A 19,168-nucleotide genomic window follows, 5' to 3' on the forward strand; every position below is an offset into this window, starting at 1 on the left:
CCTTTTTCTTGGAGTTAAGCTTTCTGAGTAGACCATGTTCCTGATATGAGGAACTCAGGGCCCAATGGGTGGCCAAAAATTGACTGCTGACAAGCTATGTAAATAGATCTTAGATGTTCAGGCTGGAATGTCTGCAAGCTTGGCGTTATGAACTGTGTTGTAACCCCCTCAAATTCATATGTTGATGCTCTAACCTCCAATGTGACTGTATTTGAAGACAGGGTCCTTCAGAGGTAGTAAAGATTAAATGAGGTCAGGGCACCTGGGTAGCTCAGGAGGTTGAGCGTCTGCCTTCGGCTCAGGTCATGATCCCAAAGTCCCACATTGGGCTCCCTGCTCCTTGGGGAGCCTGCTTCTCCCTCTCCCTCTGCCTGCCACTCCCCCCTGATTATGCTCTCTCAATCTCTCTCTCTCTTTCTCGATCTCCATCTCTATCTCTCTCTCTCCCTCTGTCAAATAAATAAAATCTTTTTTAAAAAAGATTAAGTGAGGTCATAAGGATAGGGCCTTAATCCAAGAGGGCTGGCATTCTCTGAAGTAGAGGAAGAGACAAGAGAGTTCCCATTCTCCATGTGCCACAGAGGAAAGGCCATGTGTGTATACAGCAAGAAGGCAGCCATCTGCAAGGCATGAACCAAATTAGCTGGACCTAGATCTGGGACCCCCAACCTCCAGCACTATAGGAAAATAAATTTCTGTTATTTAATCCCCCAGTCTGTGGTATTTTGTTATGGCAACCCAAGGAGCCTAATACACTAGTGGACAAGGTCCCTCACAGAACAGACTAGGCTGGGTGTGGGAAGAGGTGGGGAGGTGGGCCATAGGTTGGAGGGGAAGGTCCACTCTCCACTGGTCACCTCATTCCAACATGGAACTTCAAGAGATCTGAAAATTATAAACTCAAATTTGGCCCTTCCAGGATGTTATGAATGCACATATGTAAATGTAGAGAGATACAACTTATTTAACAGTTTGTTAGCATGATTTATACCTTTTAAATACTTTGATATCTGATAAGTAGGCCTCCAGTGGTGCTCCTGCATTGGGCCCCACAAATGTTAGGGGTCCACAAGATTTTAGTTTTTACTCTGAGGAAGAGCAAAACATATGTGTGTGGTATGTTGCATTATTATTATTGTAATGAAAACACAATTCCATAGAGAAGGGTGCTATCAGGCCCAAGTTAGGGGCACAAACTTGATAGAGGACCTTCCTCGCTTCAATGCATATTTCACAGACAGAGCATTTTTCAAGACTAGGAAACTAAGGTGGATATCAGCCACACACCATTTTAAGGGGACTGCTGAATTTCTTGAAAAGAAAAGCCTACATGGAATAGGCTTGAGAATGAATATTGTAGTAGTCACTGCTGGTGCCCCCTTTTTACTGAAGGTGACTTTTGTTTCAAGTGACACCTGGAACAGCCAACTTTTATCCACTGAAAGTTTCTTTGAAACATTTTATTTTCCACCTGGTATATCTTTAAACAAAAATGCTTGTCAGCAGCTGGCACATGAAGAAAGTCACTACCACTTTTCCGTAAGTTTAAAAAATATTTTCAGCTGTCCTGTGAAAGTCTCTTTTTCCACCTCAGCGAGTTCTTTAGCTGATGAATGCTCCCAAATGCATATGGTTGCTGATGGGGGAAACCTGATTCCTGACTACACAGAAAGTGGCCCTTCTGCCTCTGTGACTTTGGGTTGAAGAGCAAACCATGTCCTTGGCCAGGGCCACTGAGAGACTTTCTACATCTTAGAAAAGATGCTTTGGGCACTCCTTGTTCAATTACTTGCAGCTGTATTCCCCTGACCTTCAGGGTCTTTGTGGAGTATTACAATGTGAGCCAACATTGTAAATGCATAGTATTAGCCAGACGTCTAGATAAGGTGGCAGACTTAGCACATGTTAGCAAACCCTACCCCAAATTCTGCTCCAAATATACAGAAAGCATATGTGGTAGACAACACTAAGAAACAAAGATGACCAAATGTGGTCTGAAACAAAGCTAGACTTGTTGTTTACCTAGGAGAGTCATGTTGCCTCATTCAGGTGTGAGTTCAGGTCTCTCTGATAGAAATTGAAAGAACTTGGCCCATGGGGCAGAGTGTAAACTCTTTCTTTTCCTGTCTCTGATTTAGGGAAGTCTGGATTTAAACAAGTCCAGGATTGGTTGCCTAAGCTTCCAGTGGCCCTGGGGCCATTCAGTGAGGGGCCTGAACTGAACGTACTCAACAAGATTTCACTTTAATATGCATACAAACAAGAAAGGGAAATTCCCAGGAACCAGAAGAAAAGAAGACTTTAAATAGTGCAGTAGATGGGAGTTGAAACTACGAAGCCCTCGTGATGTGAGTCTTAAATAGACCTGAAGTGAAGAGGTTTTTAATGCTTGGGCAGAAAGCAGAGTCAGAGGCTGGGAGCCAGAACAGGTCTCTACCCCCTCTGTGGTCTGGGATTGGAAAGCTACACTTGGAAGCAAGCTTCCTGCCCCAGCCCTGGGTGAGAATATCACTAGTGAAAAATAGAAATTTAGGACTGAGCAAGGTTGTCCAGGACCTACCTGATGAATGTCTTGAGCCTGGCAGAAATAGCCACAAATCTGCCCCCTGGGCTTCCAAACCTGGGGTACCCCCAGGATTCTCAAGAAAGATGATCATGCTCTCCATAGTGTCAAATGGTGATAAGTACTGTGTTTAGTGGCTTTCATGGGGTGGGGCAGTAGAGAAGGAGGGCTCCAAATATGCAATGTGAGAGGCCTTCTAGAGTTCATATTTTATTAATTTATTATATATTGATTAATTTATTAATCACACTGTGTGCCAGGCTCTTTACCATTTGTCACCTGAATCTTCCCAACAGCCACATTCCACAGCATATCCTTAACCCGGGCAGAGCAGCCTTCTTAGCTGGCACTATTTTTCAGAAAGTTGGATAAAGTCCCAGTCTTCTCACATGCATAAAATTCTACCACCTAAGATTCATTCTTTGGAGTCTTGGCAGCTTTTCCATTTCCACATACACACACACCTCCATACGAGATTACAAACACTAGACAATCTAGTACAATGGAAAGAGCTCTGACATGGCAGCCCTGTGACCTGGGTTCTGGTCTGGACACCACTGCCCTATGAGATTTCAGTCAGGCTACACAGCTAGGATGGTTTTTAGCACATAGTAGGTGGTAAATGAATGATAGTGTATAATTTTCATTATTATTATGCATTCCTGACCAAGGGCTCAACATCTCCATATATCATATCATGGCCCTTACCAACATGTCATAAAAGCAACTAGAACCCTGTTGCATTGCATAGTGAGGTGTGTAGACACAGTCCTTCACCAAAACAAGCCCAGTTTTAGTCAAGGTGAATCTCAGAGCATAGAGGATGTCAAAATGCTTTTACAGTTCCCCTTTTGTACTGAGGTCTGCTCACATGAAGCCTTGCCTTCCCTCCCTTCTTCCTTTTCCACTGCTCTTGAACAGGGTACCTACTTTGGTCTCCAATGGTTGCCATGCTGGCAAATCTTCTTTCCCACAGCTTCAAATTCTTTAGAGTAGAACCACAATAAGACAGACAATACTGGCTAAGTTCAGGTCTTTCTGTTAGAAATTGAAAGAACTTGGCCCATGGGGCAAGTTCTTGCCAATACTGACTATTTCTCACAGCCTAACTTTGATATTACTTTAGGCTTAAAGTTCCCCTCTCCACCAGAAGGAAGGATTGAGTAAAACATCAAAGGTCCAGAGACAGAGAAACTTGTCCCACCATGCAAATATTCTACCATAAACCTATAATCATTTTGGAAAGAAACATTCCATGTTGATTTCTATAATTTGGACACAACTCTGTTGTACACATTGATAGTGTAAGGGGCTCCTAATAACCATAAGTTTTATATAAAATGAAGCCTTGACAATGACACCTAATATTCTGCCTTCTTAGAATTTAGGATGCAGTGTGATTTGAAAGGCCCAGGCAGAATTATTCAAAAAAAATTTCTGAGTATTACTTCAAAAGTCCTCCTCGTAGATGCTAACACCTGCTTGACCTGAATCCTGATAATACCGCTTCTCTCACTGAAAACAACTTTTGGAAGGAAAAGCTGATCCAAAATTTCCTGTTTTGCCTTCTCCTGGGCCTCTAACTATTGAAGACCTTGTTTGCCCTCAGAGCAAATGAAGGCAACCAGATCACCATAACTGACAGTGTTCAGCAGGCTTCCAACTTCACCGGAAATCATGTAATCAACTACCAGGTCATGAGGACTTTCTCTGAGGAACTTCTCAAAGAAACATTAAAGCAAGCAGGGGAGGGAGGAGAGAAGCCAGGGATAAAGTAGGGACCTGAGTTGAAGGGAAGAAATAGAACCATTATTAGGTGGCAGGCAGATGTAGAGGCTAGAAGAAGAAAGTTCTTCAAAGCTCTCCTTTAAAATGAGAGGTTGGTGTGGGAAACACATAAGTAGCAAACTTTAGACAGGTGAATTGCATGGGGCTGGGGATAGAGCACCAGGCTAGAGTCCAACTCTGGCACTTAGCTAGGAGACCTCTGGAGAGCCAACTTAATCTCACTGAGCTCCAATTGCTTCATGTGGAATGTGATTACTGTGGCTCTTTTTAACAATAAAATCGTGCAGTATTCTAACTTCCCTACTCTATTCTCTCTAGACCTGGTTTAAAAATGAATGCCTAATGATATGTTCACTTGAACAGAAGATGCATAATATTGCATACTATATGCACACATGAGCCTTGAACTCATTCATCAAATGATGACAAACACATATTAAGACAACTTTAAGAAAAAGTTCAAATGTTCCTGCTGGCAATGGTGAAAGTTAGCCATCTAGATGTTCTAGCTATGTAGATAGCTACCTCAAACTCAGCGTCTCCAAGAATGGAACATCTTTCCCTTTAATTCCTCCTTAAAGGCCTCCTTATTGGCTATAAAAGAAATCCTCTTTTTCCTTTCTCCTAACCTCTACACTCATAGATGACCAGATCCTGATAACTCCACTGCCCACTGTTTTCAGACACCTCTGAGATGGAGTGAGGGGCACTCATATCTCAGACTCTCATCTTTGCCTACCTGGACCATTGCCTGCCTTCTTGCCCTTTACCACCCACTATCCATCATCCCTGCTGCTGCCACAATAATCTCTCTGAAGCATCAATCACTTCCCAATACAAAACCATTCACTGGCTCTGTTCCGTCTTTCCTGGAGTTCCTTGCCCCACATGCCATGTCATCCCCCTCCTAGGCCCTCATCAGGCTAACTTCTACTCATCCTTTAAAACTCAGGAAGCACTTCTTTGCTGCCCACTTTGCTGCAGGCTCCACCAAGTAGCCCCACTATCTGCAAAGGAATTGAGTCAACTGTGGAAAGTAAAATAATAACCATACTGCTGCACTCACTGCCTTGAGTTGTAACTGTGCCTACTTCCCTAACCAGGCTGTGGGCTTCCTGAGAACAGAGGCATGTTCCATCCTGTCACCTAGCAGAACTCCTGGCCCATACCAGCTACTTAAAAGCTTTAATTCATTCATATTTCCTCTGGATTCAGAAATGTCATGGATCTAAAGCAGAACAAAGCCAAGATCTAGCCACCTAAATCTGTTCAGTGAAGCCAAACAGAGGTGGGCTGAGATGCAAGCCCAGTGTTTCAGACACATACCAGCGTCTTTGTTGGATATGGGTATCTGCATGTGGCAGACTCTGAGTTGGGTCAAGTTGATGCTAACAAACTGTTTACGGCAAAGCCACTCTGACAGACATTTCTATTTCCAAGTGAACATTGTATATGGCAGATGCTACATTAAGGTAATTATTTTATACAAAATAGAATCAATTTCCCTGTATGCCTTCTCTCCAGCAAATGATTCTGCGTAAAGCAAGGTTTAATGTTTTGGCCTGGCTAAGAGGCTTTTTCTGGGATGGAAAAAGAAGTGCTCCAGAAACTTTGCGAGAAATTTCCAAATATCACTGAGTCTTCAAATATTGCACTATGCAGATCAATTTTGATTGACTTCCACCTACACAGTTGACTCAATTCCTTTGCAAATCACTCCCTTCTTTAAACTTCATTTTCTCCATCTGCTAAATAAGAGGGATGGGTTATTTTAAAGATCTCTTTCCAGCTCATAAATTAGATGATTCCAAGATTCTTATTTATTATTTTACTTTCCATATGATCTCTCATTTTAAGTTAACTGGTAGCATAGAAATTTAGCAAAAAAAATACATATATTAGGATATTATTCCTTGTATAAAACTGATTTGTTGTTGTATAGGATTTACCTTTTTTTAAAAAAGATTTTATTTATTTGTCAGAGAGAGAGAGAGAGCACAAGCAGAGGGAGTGGCAGTCAGAGGGAGAAGCAGGCTCCCGGCTGAACAAGGAGCACAATGCTGGACTCAATCCCAGGACCCTAGAATCATGACCTGAGCTGAAGGCAGACGCTTAACTGACTGAGCCACCCAGGTGTCCCTAGGATTTACCTTTAAATAACAAATTTCCCTCAATCACTTAAAATAAGTCTTGATTACAAATATCTGACTTGCATATCACCTGTATTACACAAAGCAACATTTATCTGCAGGACTAGCTACATAATTTGTAGGAACCAATACAACACAAAAATGCTAGGTGCTTTGTTTAAAAATTAGTAAGGATTTCAAGATGGAAACAACAGAGGATTAAACCAAGGCTGGAGCTCTTCTGAGCTTGAGGTCCTGTGTGACTGCAAGGCCTGCTCATCTGTGCTGTTCTCTATATACTTCAGCTAAGCAGCAAAGATGTCTGTTAGTAATAAATATGCCTAAACAATTCCTCCAACCCTGATTCACAAGCAAATCCGACAAAAAGAAAGAAAGATGCACAGAAGGATATATCACTAGATTTCTGATCACAATCTAAGTTCCTTTATGCCCACTCAATGAAAGAGCCCTGGGCTGGAATCAGATGTGGACACAATGTCTGACATGACCATTGACCCGTTGATATGGTCTTCAATGATTCATTGGATTTCCAGAGCACTCAGCCTTCCCCTCTTTAAAATGAGAGGCTTTATTTTTGCCACTAGGATTCAGTGATTCACAGAATCTTTGCTTGCTTTCTGATCCAGGCCTTGTTTCCATGCCATATAACTATTTTTGAACTTTTCAATGAATTATAACATATGTAGAGAAGTGCTCATATCCTAAGTGTATAGCTTGTTGAATTTTTGCAGCCTAAACACATCTATGTAACCAGCTCCCAGAACAAAAAGTAGAACATGACCAGAATCTCAAATGCCCTTCTCATGCTCCCTTCTGGTCACAACCTTTCATTCTCATAACGGTAACCACTGTCCTGACTTTTAATAACATATATTTGGTTTGCCTCTTTTTGAACTTTAAGCAAATATAATATGTTTATGTCTGACCTCTTTAACTCAATACTATATTTTGAAATTCTTCCACATGGCTGTAGATCATTTGTTCTCATTGAAATAGTGTTCTGTACATATACCACAGGTGAACTACCCTTCTATTGGTGATGGGCATTTGGGTAGGTTTCATTTTTGGCAGGTCATGTAAGTTTATAATTTACAAAACATTTCCATCATTCCTTATTCTCAGGAACTTTAGTAAGATTGAAAATAAGCTTACTTTCTTTGATTTTATAAAGTGAGGCTGAAATGTCCTTGTATAGGGATTTCAAAAAACCTGGGACTCTTTCTTTAATCCTAGAAGTGAACAATGAGCAGAGGATAATTTTTTTATTCTTCTTCTAGCTCAGCTTCTACTTGACTTTACACAATCACAGGTGAAGCTTCCTAGCCTGCAGAAGAAGCAGTTATTGTCATTGTTCAATAGTATCTGACCAAACTCTGTCTGAAGAGGACAGAAATGACTTCTGAGTATACCAAGAGGAACACTCTCCAGGGTTTGGGAAGTCTGTGATAGAACAGACCGTATCAGATCAGGGGGCAGGAGTGGGAACTGGGTGATAAAAATGGGTCACAACTGCCAGTCCTGGACAAGATACAAGAGATGGTGGTGATAGGTGGGGTGGAGTAGGGGTGGGGGTGTGCTTCTGGGAGGCAGGTAAAATAGTCTCCAAGATGTGGGAATAGATTCCCCCCCCAAAATAGACAAAATTTAGCAATCTAGGCAGGTGGTCTATGGCTGGGCAGGTCAGCAGAAGGTAACACACAGATCCTCTCCAGTAGGAACTCAGCAACAGAAGATATGAAAGCAGGCCATCCTTTCACAATCTGGACAGAAGTTGGTCTCAGAGAAAGTTAGGAGCCACTACTGACCATGGGTATAACTCCAAACCCAAAAGAACTGGCAGGAGCAAGAAAAGGCTCAGTGGACCAGTAACTGCCACTGCAGGCAGGTTACCCAGGCAAGGGCTCAGGTGGCCTCCTAGGGCCTCACCACCAGAACCAGGACAGAGTAGACTTAGCAATAAGATTGAATAGTTCTGTCTTTCACTAATTCAATAAACTAGTATTGAACTCCTAGCCATTTGCCAAGCACTGTACTAGTTGATGGTGAACAAAACACACACAGAAATTACATAAATTAGGATGCTTTTATCTGCAAGTGATGGAATACCCAACTACAAGTGGCTTATACACAGTACAGGTAATTAGTAATTTCAGATACAAAGTCTGGAAGTAGGCTGTCCTAAGGTTGTCTCAGTCACTCACCGAAGTTAGGACCCTGGCTAAACACCTTTTCAGTTTCCCTCATGACTGCAAAAGGATGTAGTAGCCCCACATGTCACAACTTCACATAATGGTGTTGAAAGTAAGAAGGAATAAAACTTGCAGGTCTTTTTTTTTTTTTTTAATCTGAGAGAAAAATCTTTACCTAAAGTTTCTCAGCTGAATCCCTCTGATGTCACCTCAGCCAGAACCAGATCATGTTACCACAAGTAAAGGGAAGTGGGGTGACCACAACTGTCTAGACCAATCATGATATAAGCCCTGGAACTTGATATAGGGTGCCCTGATACCTGAACATACTCAAGGTCATGTCAGCAAGGAAAAACAGGGGATAGCTGCAGGGTAGACAGTCAAAAACAGTGCCACCATGAACCAAACTCCTAAAACAAGGCTCCTTTCACTGTCTTGAGGCCAGGATGGGTCCCAGAGTTTGGAGAGCTCTTTTACTTAACAAAATCTTTGTGAGTACCCTCTCTGGGCAGGCAGGTGTGGGGCTTCTAGCTGTGAGCTTTGGAAAGCTTCCGCCGTCAAAGCACTAACCTCTTCAAGTTCTGCCTAAACAGATTTCCTATGAGGCTGGGCCCTTCTTTAATCCAGCTAGCTCTCTGTAATGGTGGCCCCAAGGGGAGTGCTATGGAAATGGCAGGTGCTTTCTGTGCCCAGAAGAACAATCAGCATGTCCTAAATTTATGTCCTACCACTCAAGAGATTTATGCCTTGATTCTATTTACACTTTTGGCTTATATAACCTCCTGGGATAGTGAGTTCCATATGCTTCATACTTGCCAGGTAAGGCAACATTATTTTCAATATGTACTAATACCCCTTCCTTTAAGCTTCCAAAGGCTACCACATCTATTCATTCTTGTTTTGATTATTAGAGCCTACCCTGCAAACCTATCACAGATTGCTTGTTCTTTAGAGACATCCTCGAAGAGGAAATGGCCAGAATACTAATAGTTGGCATTTATTGAGCAATTACTGTGTGCTAGCCACCATCCTAAATGTATTTGCATGTATTAACTAATTTAATCCTCAAGAAACTCTGTAAGGGAGGAATTTTTATGCACTTTTTTTTCAGAAGAAGTAAAAAGATATAAATTAACTTGCCCAAGGTCACATAGGTAATGAGTGGAGGAACAGAGATTCAAACTCAAGGTGTCTAAATCCAGAGCTCCATATGCAATCACTCATTATACCACCTCTCAAAAGGGAAAAGATACTCTCCTCCTTGCAAGGTTCCTGACATTTTTTTTCACTCAGTGGCTTGTAGGCACTTCAGAGAACTTGCTGGGATGAAAGAAAACCATGTATTTAATAGATGAAACCAAGCTTAGTCAAGAATCATGCATAGATCCTTTCCACTTTTGTCAGCTGTCGGTCTGTCTTCTCAGAATGCGGGAGTGCCCATCCCATTACTCAGTAAAAACATACACTTCAAATTCTCAGAGGCAGATTGTCTCCAGATCATAAAGAGGTCATCTGGGCAAAGTGGCAATTTGAGAAAAGCTGTAGAAACTGCATTCCCTTTCTAAGGTGGTTTTCAAATAGCTTTCCTACAAGTCCAGGGAAGACATAGCTGTCTCTCCCACACTTTTTTATCATTTATTCATATACCCATTGAAGTGTACTGCCTTTTGATGTCTTAGGTGCATGTCTTGTTGCCCCAACAAAATTGTAAGTTCTTTGAGAATTGAGACGTGTCTTATTCATGGGTCTAACAGTGCCTTCACCTAGAAGAAAGACTGTCATGGTGAAAGATGCTGCTTTGTATATGAGCCCCATTTCTCCAATAAGACTGGCAGTTTTCTGAGAGCTTCTGTGGCATTTTCTTTGGCGTATCATTCAATTCTGGACATTGCTAGAACCTGGAGACCTTGATAAGGTATTTATCCCAAGAACTAATTAGAGACTATAGAAAAATCTAACTGGTGGCTTATGTTTATTTGGTTTTGTTTGCCGCATTCTTATGGACTCATCAGGGGAGAACAAAGCAACCCTTTTCCCCTGCCCCCAGTCCACCAGACCATTGTCCAGACCATTGTATTTCCAAGAATTCCAGAGTTTCTTACCACAGGACCACCACCTGCGCCCCAACACTGATGGGAAGCAAATGGTTCTTATTGAGGAGAAATGAAGCTAGGCTATCCCAGAAGGGAATGGGTGGAAGCTGGTGCTGCGAACTAGGTGAAATAGGAGGAAGGGTGACACAATCACTAGAAGGAGCTTCCCTGAGAGTAGAAACGGGCAGCTTAGGAGATTTCTGCAAATGACAAACAAACCCAATCCCTGGACAGAGGATAGCCAAGGTATATCCTTGCATCCAAGGCACTTGGACATGACAGATCCTTCAATCTGTGAGAAAATTCCTGTGTTAGGAAACCTCACAGAATAACAAAGCAGCAGCCAAGATGGCTTCATTCATACTTCTGGTGCCTTCTGTTGGCTGAGTCTAATGGGGATTGTCAACAGGATCATATACATTGGTCTCTTCAGCATGACAGTCTCAGTGTAGTTGGGCTTCTTACATGGCAGCTCAGGGCTCTGAGAGAGAGTGTGTTTCAAGACTCAGACAGAAACTGCAAGGCTTTTTATGACCTAGTCCCAAAGGTCGCAAAATATCATTTCTGTTGCATTCTATTGGTCAAGCAAGTCACCAAGGTCAGCCAATATTAATAGGAGGTGAGAATTAGACCCCACCTTTTAATGGGAGGGATAGCAAGGAATATCCAGCATATTTAATCTACTGGTCTCTTCAGCCACTATGGAAGAGACCACAGTCTCCACGATGTCAATGCAATAATTTGTAGCATAGAAGGAGATGAACACTGACAACAGGTTGTTTTCCAGCTTGTAAGCAGAAGTTTTGCTCAAATGTGTGCTTCTGAGTGGTGGTGGTCTTTTACATGATCATGTAGTCTCAAGGATAAATAAAGCCCTTTGGAGTCAAGCAGGTCTGGATTCAAATGCCAGTTTTTTAAGTGATGGGTTGAGGCACCTTAAGTACTTCGTTATCACTTGAACTCTAGCATAGAGATGAGAGATATCAGTCAGGTTTTGCAGCATCTTGGGAGATTTTACTGATACCATGAGGTTTATCTATTTATGAGAGAAAGGTTATAAAGTTCCCTGGGCTACCTCAAATGGATACAATTTAGCCAAAGCTTGTAGTACATTATTACAACTTTATACACTCATCACTCTCATCTTTTAATCTGTCCCCACCTTCCATCTCAAAACACACATTCCATCAGGAATAGTGGAGAAACCATCAGATGAAATGTCTTTTTGTGAGCTCTTGGTATTTGACAATACCTAACACCTGTTCATAGTCATAGCTTTTCAGGGGAATCTGGGTTTACTGACATCTCATCACATTAAATGGACATGTGAATAACAAGATTGCCTAGGTCCATAAGGAAAAGGTAAAAGCAAATACTTTATTTTTTTCCATCTTTGTAAATTTAAATTCAATTAGCCAACATATAGTACATCATTAGTTTCAGATGTAGTGTTCAATAATCTATCAGTTATATAACACCCAGTGCTCACCACATCACATGCCCTCCTTAATGCCCATCACCCAACTACCCCATTCCCCCAGCCACCTCCCCTCCAGCAACCCTGTTTGTTTCCTATAGTTAAGAGTCTCTCGTGGTTTGTCTCCCTCTCTGATGACTTCCCATTCCATTTTCCCCTCCCTTCCCCTATGGTCCTCTGCACTGTTTCTTATATTCCACATATGAGTGAAACCATATAATTGTCTTTCTCTGATTGACTGGTTTCGCTTAGCATAATACCCTCCAGTTCCATCTACATTGATGTAAATGGTAAGTATTCATCCTTTCTGAAGACTGAGTAATATTCCATTGTATATATATACATCTTCTTCATCCATTCATCTGTCAATGGACATCTGGGCTCTTTCCACAGTTTGGCTATTGTGGACATTGCTGCTATGAACATTGGGGTGCAGGTGCCCCTTCAGATCACTACATTTGTATCTTTGGGGTAAATACCTAGTAGTGCATTGCTGGGTCATAGGGTAGCTCTATATTTAACTTCTTGAGGAACCTCCATACTGTTTTCCAGAGTGGCTGCACCAGCTTGCATTCCTGCCAATAGTGTAAGAGCGTTCCCCTTTCTCGCATCCTCGCCAACAATTGTTGTTTCCTGTCTTGTTAATTTTAGCCATTCTGACTGGTGTGAGGTGATATCTCCTTGTGGTTTTGATTTGTATTTCCCTGTTGGCAAGTGATGTGGAGCATTTTTTCATGTGTCTATTGGCCATTTGCATGTCTTCTTTGGAGAAATGTCTGTTCATGTCTTCTGCCCATTTCTTGACCAGATTATTTGTTTTTTGGGTGTTGAGTTTAATAAGTTCTTCATAGATCTTGGATACTAGCCCTTTATCTGATTTGCAAATATCTTCTCTCATTCTTTAGATTGCCTTTAGTTTTGTTGACTGTCTCCTTTGCTGTGCTGAAGGTTTTTATCTCGATGAAGTCCCAATAGTTCATTTTTGCTTTTGTTTCCCTTGCCTTTGGAGACGTGTCTAGCAAGAAGTTGCTGTGGCCAAGGTCAAAGAGGTTGCTGCCTCTGTTCTCCTCTAGGATTTTGATGAATTCCTGTCTCACATTTAGGTAAGGCAAATATTTAAAAGGAAATATAAGTTCTGACTAATCAGTGTTTTTTTTTAATGTGTGAGGGAATGAAAAATGATAGTATTGATAAAATGAGAAATATTTCTACTGCAAATGTCAGAAAATTCAGCTCATTGTGCAGTAAGCAACAGGAGGGAATATATTGGCTCTAATTACTGGATGGTTCAGGGAGAGATCTAACTGATTTCAGGTAACATTTGACCCAAAGATCCAATAATGATAACAGGGTATGTTTTTTCTCTTTCCCTTCCTCTGTTCGGCATCCTTGGTGTTGGTGACACTTCTGGGAACCCTTTCCCCTATTGTCCCTATATAGTTACCAGCAGCCCCTGGAACTAAAGGTTTCCAGATTTTAATCTAAAAGGGGAAGAACTGGTGCTGTGTCTCTAAACTCCAGCAGAAAGCTTAGCTCTGAGTGGGTCTTATGTCCAATGCTAAATCAATCAATTTGGTCAGGAAAATGTATTTAGTGAATTGTTTTAGGCCTAAATCACTTGCTATACCCTGAGTCATAAGTGGGACCAACTCCTCTGGAAACATCTGGGCTGAAAGTGGGAAGGAGACTGTTCCCTAAAAAGAAATTAAGGGACTGTTACCAGGGGAGGAAATATCCTGGATGACAAAAAACTCATGTCCTGAGTTCTGATTCCAGGTAAGATGGAGTAAACACATGCCAAACTTTCTCTCCCACAGAATGCAATGATAAAACTTAGATTGCATGGTATAGGTATTAAAAGTTTCTGGAAAGTAATTATCAGTAGGCAGACTGAGGAAGAATACCAGAATCAAAATAATACCAAACTGGTGGTTTTATCATTTTCCCTCTCAGGTATCCTCTGTCCTGAACTCAATGCTGCCTGAAATACAAAGTGAATACTGTGACGCAAACAGATAGAGACCCAAGAGAATTCCTCTAATCTGAGGGCAAGGAGCAGAAAAGAGATCTCCTAAAGCTCAGAGATAGTAGGGTAAATTCCTCAGTTATTTTCTTTCCTTTTGTTCTCTATTACTCCAGTTCCCAGGCAATCCAGTGCCAGAATGCATGACAATAAAAGAAAACCATAGGAGATAACATTCTGAGGGAGAGGAATCTTTTTTTCAATTCAGTAGAATTGCAGCTCCAAGAGGGTGGGCTAAATCCCAGTGATTTCCATTCCTCCCATCCCCCATCCTTTGAACATAATAGCATAATCAGAGAAGGGGCAGTTTCCAGACAGAGGACTGAAGAGGGGAGCCCTATGGAACCAGGAAGTACTGGGCAATAGTGGAGAGTAAGGAGCTCAGGAAGCAACCCCATACATCTGTATATGAACTTCTGAGCTCACCCTGACCTGTGTATTCTGGATCTGGTCCTTACTAACATATCAAAGATTTTGAGAACTGAGTTAATAGAGGTTTTTCACCTAGATTCCAAACTGACCACTGAGTGGCACACCCACACAAGATAGACCCAAATGACACTACAAATGCTTTGAAAACAAAAGTGATGTTGCAACCACAGCCCACAGAAAGTAGATTGGAACTTGTAGCTTGAACCCAAGGAAGTTAACTGTCTGCTAAGACGAAAATCTCAATATGGTCCATAGGATTTAAACAAGACCAGAGTTTTATCATATTGAAAGTGTCCAGAATATAATCCAAAATTACTTAGCATGCAAAGCACCTCAAAAACCTCACCATACATGAGGAAAGACTATCATCAGACATCAATGACAAGATGACACAGATGTTGGAATTATTGGATAGTCCTTAAATAAGGTATTATTTAAAAGTTTGAATAAGAAATTGTGAACACTCTCAAAACAAAATAGAAAGTATCAATAATAACAAAACAGAAATAGAACAAGTGGGAATTACAGAACCAAAAAATATAGTAACAAAATAAAACCTCATGGGATAGACTCAATACCAGAAAGGAGTGACAAAGGAAAGAGTCAGTGGTCTTGAAGATAGATCAGTAAGAATTATTCAGTCTGTACAACAGTGAGAAAATAGATTGAAAAGCTTGAACTGAGCCTTGGGGACTTGTGGGACAAAAAGAAAGGAAAAAGAAAATGTCTAATAGTCATGTCATTGGAGTCCCACAAGAAGAAAAAGAGTAGGGTGCTAAAAAAATACTTAAAGAAATGATGGTTGGATATTTCCTGAGTTTCTCAAAGTCATAAAAACTTTCAAGGAGTGAAGAAAACCCCAAAGAGAAAAAAACAAACCCATGCCTAGAAACATAAAAATCAGAATGTTAAAAACTAAAGACAAAGGAAATACTTGAATGCAGTGACACATTACCTGTAGGGGAACATGGTTCAAAGGACAACAGGTTTTCCAGCAGAAGTCTTGGAATTTGGGAGAAAGAGGCACAACAGCTGTCAAGTACCCAAAGACAAGACAAGTCAACACAGCAGTCTATATCCAATGAAAATACCCCTCAGAAATAAAGGAAAAATGTAGATATTCTTGGATGAAGGAAACTAAGAGAATTCCAGAATGAAAGAGGGAATATCATTATAGACTGCCGAGGAGGCATTAAAAGGATCATGAGGGAATATTATGAACAAAAATTTAACAATTGAAATGACATGGACTAATTCCTCAAAACCCACAAACTACCAAAACTCACCCAAGATGAAATAAATAGCCAGAAGAGCCCATAACTATTAATTAACTGTTAAATACATAAGTCAAATTTGCATTTTAGACATTCTGAAAAAGATCAAATCCATAGATTTTTTAAAAAGTCACAGAACTGTATATCAAAGACAATAAGTCAATTTTACTTTATGATAAATTTTTTAAAAAATTATAAGCCTTTGGAAAAATAAATCTGTAGGCCCAGATGGTTTCAGTGGTAAATTCTATTAAACATTTTATGAAAGCATAATGGGAATTCTATATAATATCTAGAAAATAGAAGAGAGGTAATACTTCCTAGCTCATTTCATGAGGCCTACATTACTCTGATACCAAAACCAGACAAAGACACTACAAGGGGAAGAATGAGAGAGACAGACAGACAACTACAAACCAATATCCCCTAAGAAAACAGACATAAAAATCCTCAATAAAATATTAGCAAATAGAACCCAGCTAATATATAAAAAGAATACTATACCAAGATCAAACACGATTTATTTTGAAAATGCAAGGCTGATTCAATATTTGAAAATCATTCAGAGGAGAGGGAGTAGTGGAGGAGTGGGGTTGCTGGGTGATGGGTATTAAGGAGGGCACGTGTTTTGGTGAGCATGTATATGAAACTAACGAATCGTTGAACACTACATCAAAATGTAATGATGTACTATATGTTGGCTAACTGAACATAATAAAAAAAAGGAAAAAATAAAATAAAAAAATGATCTTCAGGAAAAAATCAATCAGTTGATGTAATCTACCATATTAAGAATATTTTTAAAACTACGTGATTATTTCAAATAGATGCAGAAAAACATTTGATGAAATATGCATTCATGTAAAAAAGGTCATAAACTAGGAATAGAAGGCTACTTCCTGAACTTGGTAAAGGGCATCCACAAACCCTACAACTAATGTTATGCTTAATGGTGGAACACAGAATGTTTTCTCCCAATACTGCAATCAGGGCGAGGATACTCACTCTCACCTCTTCTCTTCAACATTGTGTAGGAAATCCTTCCAAGTGCAACAAGGGGCAAAAATTAAGAAATAAAAGGCACAAAAATTAGAAAGGAAGGAGTAAAACTCCCTATTTTCAGAGATGATTGTCTATATAGAAAATCTCAAGAAATCCATAAAAAGCCTCTAAAGTTAATAGGTAGATTTAGCAAAGTTGCAGTATACAAAGTCAACAAATGCAAAAAATCAATTGCATTTCTTTTTTCTTTTTTCTTTTCTTTTTTATTAAGTTAGCCACTATACAGTACATGATTAGTTTTTGAGGTAGTGTTCAATGATTCATTAGTTGTGTATAACACGGGTGATGGGTATTAAGAAGGGCATGTGTTATGATGAGCACTGGGTGCATTTCTATATACTAACAAGGTATAATTAGAAACTGAAATTTAAAAAACAACACCATTTACAATAACTCAAGAAACAGAAATATAACAAGACATGTACAGGGTCTGTATGCTGAAAACTAAAAATAATGCTGATACACTGGGTGTTGTATGTAAGTGATGAATTACTGAATTCTCCTGAAACCAATATTGCTCTGTATGTTAACTAACTAGACTTTAAATAAAAATAAAAATAAAAGATAAAAAAACTTAATGCTGATGCTGATAAAAAAAAACTTAAAGAAGATCTAAATAAATGGAGAGAGATAGCAACGATATCAATTTCCCCAAAATGATCTGTAGACTTAACTAATACCAGTGAAAATCCAAGCAGGATTTTTTGTTGATATATACAAACAGGTTTTAAATTCTATATGGAAAGGCAAAGGGAGTAGAGTTGGTAGAAAATATATTGATAAGAGTAATTGGAGGAATCACACTATCCAATTTCAAGACTGACTGGAAAGCTACACTAATCAACACAATGTAGTACTGACAAAGGAATAGACACATAGATCAATGGAGCAGAATAGAGAGGTCAGAAGTAGACTACACAAATAGACCCATATACAGCAAAGGACTTGTACACAGAACTCTCAAAACTCAAGAGTAAAATAAATAAGCCAATTTTTTAAATTGACAAAAGACTTAGACACTTCACTAAAAAGGACATAAAGTTAGCAGACAGGCACATAAAAAGATGTTTAATATCATTGGCTATTAGGGAAATGCAAATTAAAACTACTACCCAACTATGGAATGGCTAAAATAATCCTGTTGCTACCTTATGAGGACGCAAAGCAGCTAGAACTCTCATATGTAACTGGTGGGAATGTAAAATGGTACAGACACTCTAGAAAACAGCTTAGCAGTTTTTAAATAAAGTTAAACATGCATTTTCCCACTCCTGAGTATTTTCCCTGAAGAAATGAAATCTTGTGTTCACACAAAAACCGGTACATAAATGTTTATAGCAGCTCTATCCATAATTGCCCTAAACTGGAAACAAGTTAATGTCCTTCAATGGTGTATTAGTTTTCTAGTAGTGTAAAAAATTACCACAAACTTAGTGGCTTGAAATAATACACACATATAATCTTAGAGTTCTAGAAATGAGAAGTCTGAAATGGGTCTCAACTGGGCTAACATCAAAGTTTTGACAGGATTCTTATCTGGAGGCTCTAGGGAAGAATCAGATTTCTTACCTTTTTCAGCTTCTAGAAGCTGTCTACATTATTTGGCTCATGGTCCCTTCCATTTTTTAAGTCATCAGAGGCCAGTTCTGATGATTAGCAATCTTAATTCTTCTTGTCATGTAATATAACATAACATGCCGCAACACAGGTTCTGGGGATTAGGATGTGGACATCTTTGGGAGAACCATGAATCCATCTACCACAAATGGACAAATGGGATTCTCTCTCCCTCTCTCTCTCTCCCCTGCCATCCCACTCTCTCTTTCTCTCAAATAAATAAATAAATCTTTGAAAAAAGCAACACTTCACACTTAGCATATACACATGCATGTACATACATACACAGAAATGCTTACCACAGTACTTAATGGTACTAAGGGAAAGAAAAACTGACCAAAGATATACCAAACTCTAGTGCTTTGGTGGTGAATTTACAAGAGCTTCTATAGTTCTCATCAAAGCTTCCCTGAAGATTTAATACACCTGAGCTTCTATTTTCTCACCTCAAAATAAGGATGATATTAACCTTATTGGGTTATTAAGAAGATTAAATGAAA

At 39.9% G+C, this 19,168-nt stretch overlaps 1 protein-coding gene across 3 annotated transcripts in view; it reads right to left on the bottom strand.

The window, feature by feature from the left end:
- The window catches only part of TMEM108 (transmembrane protein 108), a 747,136-nt gene that overhangs the window by 543,592 nt on the left and 184,376 nt on the right, over nt 1–19,168 (bottom strand). The window lies entirely within an intron of this gene.

Source organism: Callorhinus ursinus, unplaced genomic scaffold (genome assembly GCF_003265705.2).
Source record: "Callorhinus ursinus isolate GAN/ISIS: 27379988/994484 unplaced genomic scaffold, GSC_fseal_2.0 scaffold1, whole genome shotgun sequence".
NCBI classification, from domain to species: domain Eukaryota; kingdom Metazoa; phylum Chordata; class Mammalia; order Carnivora; family Otariidae; genus Callorhinus; species Callorhinus ursinus.